This window comes from Micromys minutus (assembly GCF_963924665.1).
Source record: "Micromys minutus genome assembly, chromosome: 1".
NCBI lineage: Eukaryota > Metazoa > Chordata > Mammalia > Rodentia > Muridae > Micromys > Micromys minutus.
Window position 1 is genome coordinate 87,256,320 of NC_137969.1, and position 8,011 is coordinate 87,264,330.

Here is an 8,011-nt window from a genome sequence, read left to right on the forward strand (position 1 = left end):
ATCTGTCATTTATTCACATCCGGACTTCTTGTATGTATGTTTACTGCCAGCAAAAGAGACAGTGCTTTCCACACTTGTGGCACATATCTGTAGTGAAAGAGATGCTCTTGGGCTACCTTTTGCCCAGAGGGTATCCATAAGCTTCAGGCAGAGTTGGGCAAATCTTTCTCCAGAGCGTCAGAGTGCTGTTCCGCATCAATCTTGCTTGTTTGCGTTTGTTCTTGTCGTTGTTCATGTGCTGCAAAGGGTTCTTCAAAATGGGAGATGTCATCGTTGTAGAAGTTGACCTTGTTGAGCCGAGAGCATTGTCTGGGGGCAGGTAGGAGGGCATTGAGCTGGAAGTCTTTCATCCTACATCCCTGCAAATCCAGTCTCAAGAGTGTCTGCCACTTTCTCTAGAAGACCTCCCAGAGGCATAATATCCAAAGCCACTAAGACCACACCTTACATCTCCAGATATTTTAGCTGAAACAGGCTCTGAGAGTAGAAGAAGGAATCCAAGTTTGACTGTGAAATTTAGTAGTAAGTGATGGAAAGGGTCTTCAGGGGAGCATGGGGTGGGGTTTACCAGGCGACCAAATCAGCAAAGATAATGTTTAAAATGCTCCCTTTTGGAATCAGCTTACTCAATTCGAATCCAGGTTGATCTGCTGACCTTGACCTGAAGACCTGATTCAAGTGGTCAGTGAGAACTTGGCCACCACTCATGGAGACATGCTGGAGACAACTGAATTTAGAGAAGAGAGCAATGAACACCTTGACACACTTGTCTTCTCTGTTTCCTGTCCTAACGGCAATCTTGAAGACTTTCATGTAGAGGGGTGACAGAAGGAGTTTTCGAAGATTTTTCATCTGCCCAAGACAGGGAGCAAAACAGGCCAGCTTGAAGACATTCCACTCGGTGTTCAGTTCCAATTCCTCGAAGTGCTCTGGATGAAATATTCAAGAACTCTCTGATAAAGTCCAGGGCATAGCTCAGATCTTCATCTTATACACCAAAAATGTAATGAGCCCTTTCTCTCTTGAACCCACTTCAAGAAGCATGCCTGTGCTTCATCGAGGTGGAACCTGAGGCACAGCTCAGCTACCACCTTCAGCTGCCTGCTAAACACATATCTGGGATGGACCTTCACTCCTTGGTTCTCATTCAAGGTCTCTGAAGGACAGCTTATGTCATCTCCATCATCCCGTGTGTTCCAGAAGGCATGGTACATATTCCTCAGGTCCAGCACCTGAAGTTTTCCCCTGCTGAGGGTGAAACAGGTAAAGTGTCAGCAGATTCATGGAGGTCACTCTTTCCCAACAAAATACTTGCTTTGGTCATGAGTTTGCATTGCAGCAATAGAAACCATAAGGAAGATAATTAAGTTGGTCCATAAGATCTACTCAAGTCCATAGAACATAGCAATGAACGGATTGTGATCTTTTTGTCTCAGAAAATACATCCTATTTTGAAGAATGATCCTTATTGGTTGGGAGTGTAGGTCTTAGTTTCCTTAAGGCCTAAGGTTCTAAAGCACTCCTGTGACTGTGGTCAACCTCTTGGCCAGCAGAGGGCAGCACTGACACACAGAAAAAGTGGTGCTTGTGGTGCTTGGGTTCCCTCCATGACATTCCCCCCCCCCCCGCCCCCAGCACGATTAGTTTGTATTTTAAAATGTAAGTAGATGTACATTCTTTAGAAATGAAGCTAACAAAAGCCGGGCTTGTACTGATCTTTCTGGCAATAGGAAGTGTGCTACAGTGTTCTCATGTGTCTTCAAGGTTGTTCGACTCACCTGGGCCTCAGAGTGATTTTACTCCACCCGTTTTCATCTTTTCCTTTTCTGCCTTTTCTAGCAGTATAGCTTGGTGAGTAAGGCAACCGTTGATGAGAAAGGCCAGTCTCTCTTCCTCACACTTGCTCAACGGTCCCAAGTTCACAGAAACAGCAACTTCCTCTTTAGGGTGAAGCTTATGGTGACTCTTGGGTGTAGGGCACAGAGGTAACGCAGACTACCTGATCCTAGTGTCATGAGATAAAAAGGCCATGTGTGGTGCTCCCTCACTTAGACTGTGGAGTAAGGGTGCTTGGAGGAAGCTGCTTACACAGTCTCTCAAACGTGGGCTCCTGTAAAAACAAAATTAAGTATTTTCTTACTTCAAGAAGAATTTAAAAAAAAAAAAAAAAAACAAGACACAGTGATAAAAGTTTAGAACCAAACAAACTGTAATAGTGCGAATGTTCAGTATCCACTCCTACTAGCTCCCCCCACACACTCCTCCCCAGAGACACACGCTCCTCCCCAGAGACACACGCTCGCCCCCAGAGAAGACAGCCAGACAGGACAAATGAAGACGCTATAAGACCGGGCAGATCTCTCCATATCAAGGTTGTACATGGTAACACAATAGGAGGAAAAGAGGCCTTGGTATGTTTGCATTGACTCATTAGTTTGTCTGAATTAATTTAGGACATTTATATCCAGATCACAGCTTCTTCTTCCTCTTACTTACCCTTCCTTCATGTCCCCTTTTCCCCCCAGAATAAGAGAGGCCTCCCATGGATATGCCTTAGTTTATCAGATGCACCCTTCTCTACTGAGGGTAGACAAAGCAGCCCAGTCAGGGGAAAGAGATCCAAAGGCAAACAAAAGCCACAGACAACCCTTGTTCCTGCTGTTCCAGGTCTCACATGAAGGCCAAGCTGTACATCTGTTATATATGTGTAAGGGACCTGGGTCTCTTCTTATGCGTGCTCTCTGGTTGGTGGTTCAATCTCAGCGAGTTACACTGTAAAAGTAACTACTTCCTGAACAGACCACCCATAGTTCAGGTGCTAGGACCAACAATTAATAAATGGGACCTCAAGAAACTAAAAATCTTCAGTAAGGCAAGATACAGCACCAGTAGGTGAAAGCAGCAGCCTAAAAAAATAGAAAACGGTCTTCACCAACTGTACATTCAACAGAGAGCTAATATCCAAACAATATAAATACCTCAAGAGACTAGACATCAACCAACCAAATATCCCACTTAAAAAATTGTGCAGAGGTCAAAGAGAATTTTCAACAAAGGAAATTCTAATGACCAAGAAGCACTTAAACATATTTAAAATTCCTAGGCACATGCAAATTGAAAGGACACTAATATTACATCCTAGACACATCCTCATGGTTAAGAACAAAATCTCAATTAACAGCACATGCTAGTAAGGATATGGAGCAAGGGAGAGCATCCTGCATTTCTGGTAAGTGTGCCAACCTTTCAAACAAATTTGAAAATCTATCTGGGTATTTCTCACAAAAATTCTACCTCAAGATCCGGGTATACCACTCCTGGGCATACACTCAAAAGATGCTCCCCCCATAGCACAAGGACATGTGCTCAACTACGTTCATAGCACCCTTATTCATTAACCAGAAACTGTCCCTCAACTTTAGAATTGACAAGAAAAATCTTGTACATTTATGCCACAGAATACTAAGTATCTGTTAAAAAATAATGAATATTATGTAATTTTTGGGCAAATGGGTGAAACTAGAAAATATCCATTCTGAGTGAGGTGACCCAGACTTAGAAAGACTTGCATGGTTTTTACTCACTGATAAGTGGTTATCAGTCAGAGTACAGGGTAACCAAGCTACAATCCAAATACCCAAAGAAGTTAAGGAACAATAGGGCCCAGGGTAATATGATTGAATCTCACGCAGAAGGGAAAATAGAATGTATATCAGTAGGGGTTCATTACAGGGAACTAGATGGGAGAGGGTATGGGGACAGAAACAGTTTTGGAGATCAGGTATGGTGGGAGTGGTGGTGGGGGTGAGAAGACTGGGAAAGGGAAGAATAATCAATGTGGAGGACAATCCAGAGACCTGGGATGGTGCTGGCTCCTGGGGTGACATGGGAATTACCTTGGCTGAGACCGAAGTAGATGGGGATAAGAAGACAGAAGTGGCCACCTCCTGTAGCCAGTCAGGATTTCCAGTGGCTGGCACAGATAAATACCCATAGCAAAGCATTAGGCAGGATTCAGGACGTGTTGTGGAATAGTCAGAGGAAGAATAGAAGGAGCCAGATGGGGTCAAGTATACCAGGAGGAGACCTACAGAACCAAGTCACCTGGAACCACTGGGGTTCACAAAGACTGAACCACCAACCAAAGAACATGCATGGTCTAGACGTGGAGCAGATGTGAAACTTGGTCTTACTGTGGGTCTCCTAAAAATAAGAATGGGAGTTGTCTCTTATTAAACTTCGTTGTCTTCCTTTGGAACCTTTTTCCCTATCTGGGCTGCCTTGTCTGGCCTCAGTTGTCCCGCGCTACCGTCTCGCCAGCAAGAACGCACGCGGACACCAGGATCCTTCTGCCCCGGATGGGCGGTGACTTGGCGCGCACCACTCTATGCGCATGCGCCCAGTTTGTTTACAGGGAGGAGCCAGGCTGCCGCAACAGAAGTCAGCGCCATCTAGTGGTGGCAAATGTTATCGCGGCTCTCCACACTCAGTGAAAGAGGATCCATTTAGTCCTGATGCAATGTGGTATGCCAGGGTGGTTTGGTAACTTGTGGCAGTGGGGAATGGGTGCCTCTCCTTCTCTGGGGAAATGGGAGCAGAAAATGAGGGAAAAGGGTCCAAGCATAGGACTGGGAGGAAAAGAAAGACAGGATGTGATCAGGTGGTATAGTGAATAAATAAATGAATTAATGAAAATAAAAAGAAATGACAGATAGGGAGACAGATATTTTTAACATTTAAACTATGTCTACTGCACACTGAATAGAAACAAGTTCTTTCTGAAACACATTAGCAACGTATGTTTTCATGGGCCACTTATACGTACACTAAAAAAATCATTAAATATACTTTTTTTTTTTTTTTTTTTGCTATGAGATAAAGTTGTGTGGATTGTTGTGAAGCTTGGTGGCCACAGCTAGTGTGTACTTATAACATAATTAGCATCTGTAAATTATACAACCAATGTAGTTTCAGTCAGACACTTTCCTATAGATATAAATAGATTAGGGTATATTTATTTTAGTTTTTTATCTCCCTTTCTCTGCACATTTTCTCCTTCTCTTCTCATATCAATACATGCTTAAAGTTTATACCATAAAACTTGTTCAGGTTTTTATTATTTTAATTTTTTTTACTTATGTTTCACAGCTTTTCTTGCATTCCTGATCAGGGATTAGATAAAGTTCAGAGAGAACAGAAGAAAAGTGCTGAGAGATTCTAGTTCCATGTCAAGAGGAAGTTTCTTGAATTTTCATATTCATATTAAGTATTCCAAGTAAATAGAACGGTATTGAATTTCTGCTCTTAAGTCCCAACCTGTAGTGTGTTGAGATAACTGTTACATATTATCACATCCTGTTTAATGGTATTCACAGATAGGTAAGCACTTTATGAACTAAATCCAGACCTTTCTTGGAGTGTCAGGACATTGGAATTGTTTTGGCAGATCTAGGTAGTAACTATCTGAAAGAAAGAAAGAAAGAAAGAAAGAAAGAAAGAAAGAAAGAAAGAAAGGAAGGAAGGAAGGAAGGAAGGAAGGAAGAAAGAAAGAAAGAACAAACCAACCAAGCAAACCATCAACACATACACACATAGAAAACATTTAAAATGTAATGAATTAAAGTCATGCCACACCGGTAAGTTTTTATGCAAAAAAAAAAAAAAAAAAAAAAAAAAAAAGACACCCGATTCCTTGTGATTCTATTTGCACAAGTGCTTTTTGCAGTCAAACATGGACCTGGAGGGATGATGGCTCGATAATTAAGAGTCCTGGCTTCTTTTTCAGACAACCTGAGTTCAATTCTAGGCAAGCACCTGGCAGCTCATAACCATACAGGGTTCCGATGCTTTCATTCACTCATGCAAGCATACGAAAAATGGAACAGGAATATACATCAAATGCATACAGAAATAAATGTAGTACACTGACAAACTCCTAGTTTTTTCTCTCACTCACCCACGGTGCAGGAGCTCAGACTCTGAAGCTCAGAGCAAACTAGGCCATTGCTCACCAACTGAGCTCAGTGGACACACCTGAAACCCCACGTGCTCTCTTCACAGAGCCATGCATGTGCTACTGATCAACATCCCCATTTTCCATTATTGGGCCATATTTTATTCCTTTGTGAAATTGAGTCCGTTTTATTTAAAGTCTTCTTCAGCTAGATCTGTATGTGTATTGTGTAGATTTGTTCCTATGAAAGCCAGGATCCACACAGTCCAGAAAAGAGGGCCCTATCACCTGAAGCCTGAGCTCCATTTGAAAGCCAATGATTATTAACTCTGAAATCAAATTTTGGTCCTCTGCAAAAGCAGCATGTTCTCTTAATCTGTGAGCAATCTCTTCCAATCTATGGATTGTTTGATTTAAGAATATGAAAGCATTGGGCTGGAAAGACAGCTCAGTGGTTAAGAGCACTGACTGCTCTTCCAAAGGTCCTGAGTTCAATTCCCAGCAACTACATGGTGACTCACAACCATCTGTAGTGGGATCTGATGTCCTCTTCTGGTGTGTCTGAAGTGAGCCATGTTGTACTCACATATATTAAATAACTAAATCTTTAAAAAAAAAATAAAAGCATGTTTATTGTGAGCAACTCTCAGGTGAGTTCAGTGGTCCCAAGGAACAAGGTTAGGGAACTGGATGTACAGAGAGGTTGTGGGGAAAGACAGAAAGAAGTAGCCTGAGAGAGGTTTGATTGTTTTTATCTTCCACTGTACCTTAGGCCAGCCTAGATGTCCATAAGTGTCCCACCTTACCCAATACCTTCAACAACCTTCCCAAGATTGTAAATGACATTTTTAGTATCACTGAGTTTATTCTGGTTTCTTTCCAGACAGCATTTGTTGCAGAGTCCTTAAATTTAGATATGTTATTCGATTCAGACAATAACAATGATATTTAAACAAACCTATGTTTTATGTATTTAATAAGTACAGTGATAATTCAATAAATACAGAAACCATTCAAAAAAAGATTATTTTATTGATAGTTTACTATATAGACAGGGGGTATAATGACTAGACTGAAGGTGATTTTTTTTTTCTATTTTTTTAAAACCAAAGCCTTAAAATACAATTCTTTTGTAAAGTAAATGCTTTATGTAGTAGAGGGACCTACATATAATTGTACATCTTTATATGCATTATGGGTACTCCATAAAGCTTGGGAGTCCATAGGACATGTGGCATAAAGACTGGCTATAGACGTGCTCCTTAGTAATCTCATGGAGACATGACAAAACGATCAGAGTTCAAAGCCAGAGTGGGAAGCCTGCTTACTTTCTCCTATGTTGTCTTCTTCCCTTTAGGCAAAGTTTCCAGATTAGGTGTCTTCATCAATGCCCCCATAGGCAGACAGGGGAAAGGCTATGCTGCCACTATTGCCTTCAGGAGCATTGTGTATCTGCCAGTGCAGGCCTCCTTCACCAGTGCTGGGAAGAGCCCATGGCAAAGCCTCGTCTCTCAGCAGAGTCTGAATTGCCAGCTTCTGGAGTGTGGGTGGGCTCCGAACACTCATCCTCTAAGGTCTCCAGTCAGAAGGCTCCTGGGAACAAGTCAGAAAAGATTATACCTTCAAGACAAAGTTTATAAAACTTCCTCACCATCAAATCAACCACTATTCTTCTGACTTACTGCTCTGGCAATGGTAGAAACATAAATTTACTTCATCCTAAACTGGTGTGAAAAGACAGACGCCCTCAGTGGTATCAGGGGAGCCGTTCTTTTACTCAAATGGTTATATACTTTTCTGGCCAAATATTTTATGTGTGACTCTTCTGTTAAAATAAAAAGAAATGACAAAAGAAAGACACAAAAATGGGAGAGATTTCCCAGGACCCAATGGGGTTGACACTAGCTAAAATATGCAATAGAGGGGCGAAAGTACCTGAATAGACCACCACCACTGAATAGGCATGCCTCTCAGTTGAGAGAAGGGGTCACTCACCTATCTCAACATTTTTAACCTAGAATTATTCCTGTCTAAAGAAAAAATAGGGACAAAAATTTT

General features: G+C 41.8%; 1 pseudogene across 1 annotated transcript; it reads right to left on the bottom strand.

The window, feature by feature from the left end:
* Positions 1-40: 40 nt before the first annotated feature.
* On the bottom strand, positions 41-7,519 carry LOC308433474 (preferentially expressed antigen in melanoma-like protein 7; annotated as a pseudogene). The gene is made up of 3 exons: positions 7,359-7,519; positions 656-1,248; positions 41-556 (listed from the first exon to the last, which is right to left on the bottom strand). The product of its transcript is annotated as a preferentially expressed antigen in melanoma-like protein 7 (transcript).
* Positions 7,520-8,011: the final 492 nt, after the last annotated feature.